The sequence below is a fragment of the Charadrius vociferus genome, unplaced genomic scaffold (genome assembly GCF_000708025.1).
Source record: "Charadrius vociferus isolate BGI_N301 unplaced genomic scaffold, ASM70802v2 scaffold470, whole genome shotgun sequence".
NCBI classification, from domain to species: Eukaryota; Metazoa; Chordata; class Aves; order Charadriiformes; family Charadriidae; genus Charadrius; species Charadrius vociferus.
The window spans coordinates 23,751-25,887 of NW_009646334.1; positions in this window are offsets into that span (position 1 = coordinate 23,751).

Consider the following 2,137-nt stretch of genomic DNA (forward strand, 5'->3'; position numbering starts at 1 on the left):
CCCCACCCCATCCCTTATCCCAACATCTCCCGTTGGTGCCCACCAGAGCATCTCCTCACCTCTTCTCCCCATCGGATGAAGGTCCACGTCATCACCCCCAATCCAGGTACCACCTTCTCCTCCCACCTCGGAGCATTTTGGGAGAAAAAACGGCAAAAACAGGAGTTGTCCCACGCCGCCACGTCACCTTCTACCACCCAGGAGCTGCCCTGAGGGACTCAGGGGGGGATATTTCCACGTCCCCATCTCCCGTGGCGTCTCCCGGAGCTCATCTCATCCCGCATCATTCCTCAGAAATGGAGCCAGTCCGGTTTTTGGTTGTTTTGGGGGTTTTGTTGTTTTTGTTGGGGTTTTTTTGGTGGTTTTTTTTTTTTTCCCCTTTCATTTTGAATTATTTTTTTTTCCTTTCGGCAAGAAAATACTTTCGGGCAAAACCCCGCGATGTTGTGACGTCGTATTTTTTCAGGCACTTAATGGAATATTTGGGGGTTGTTTGGGGTTGGGGTTTTTTTTTTGTTGGTTTTTTTATCCTTGTCCACGCGGACTTTGCAAAAAAAACTTTCGCGCGTTTGTGGTGGGTTTTGTTGTGTGTTTTTTTGTTGGGTTTAGTTTTTGGGTTTGTTTTTTTTTTTTTAATTGTTACTGATTTCCCTGAATTTTTATGTTGGTTTTTCGCTCCGTCCCTCGGAACGGGATTTGGTGCATTTCGGTACTATCGGGAAAAGGCGGTGGTGGTGCTTTATTTTTTAATTATTTTTTTTTCCTGCCCGAAATCCCGATTTCTCCCATTTCTTCCCTATTACCGGAGGGCTTCTCGGGGGGGGGGAACGGGGGGGGCGGGGAAATAAATGAAGAAAATTTTGAAAAATTAAAAAAAGAAAAGACAACCAACACTAAAAGGAACGGAAAGGGTTACATCCAAAATAGAAACGCGTCAAAAGAAATACAGAAGAAACAGAATTAAGGCTGAGAATGACTATTTTTTTCATCCCCTCCGGAAGAGGAGAAAAAGCTGAAATAAGCTTTTTCGGCTCGCTTCCTTTTGGAAAAGTCGGGAATTGCTGAAATCACTGGAAACGGGAAGTTTTCGACTGGGAAAAAAAAACAACAAACCAAACCCAACCCTAATTCAAGAGGAGATGCTCTGGGAAGGACTCGTGTTTATTGGGGGGGAAAAAAACCCAAAATAAATATGTTTAAAATATCGGCAAGAGGAACAGGCGGTAACGTAGGTGCGAAAAAAAAAGAGGAAAAATATCAAAATATGGGGAAAAAAAAAACCAACTATAGGAAGCGAAAATGAAGAGGAGGGAAAGAAAGTGAAGGACGTGTGGAATGGGGGGAAAGAAATAATAATCGGTGATAAAAATAGAGAAAGGGATAAAAACAACTGAGGAAGTAGCGGCGTCGCGGGAAGTGGGAGCCGAACCGGCGGCAGATGCGGTGATGTCACCGGTGCCACAACCGTGATGTCAGCTAAGGCACAATCATGACGTCACCAATGATAGAGCCAGGACGTCACTGCTGGTGCAACCGGGATGTCACCAACGGCACAAATGTGATGTCACTGCTGACACAACCAGGATGTCATCACTGACATAACCATGTCACCGATGGATCAATTGGGATGTCACTATTGGCACAACCTTGATGTCACTGATGGCACAACCATGATGTCACTGATGGCACAACCAGGGCGTCATTGCCGGCAGAACCATGATGTCACCAATGGGTCAATGGGGATGTCACCAATGGCACAGCCATGATGTCACCAATGGCATAACCAGGGTGTCATTGCTGGCACCACCATGATGTCACCATTGGCACAACCATGATGTCACCATTGGCACAAGCAGGGTGTCATTGCTGGCACAGCCATGACATCACCAATGGATCAACAGGGATGTCACCGCTGGCACAACCATAACATTACCAATGGCACAGCCATGATGTCACCAATGGCACAACCATGATGTCATTGCTGGCACAGCCACGACGTCACCAACAGATCAACGGGGATGTCACCTCTGGCACAACCATGACGTCACCGCTGACACAACCACGATGTCACCAAGGATGTTAATTCTGTCTTCGTGTCACTGGGGAGGACAGGACATGACACCCTCCTGACACCCCC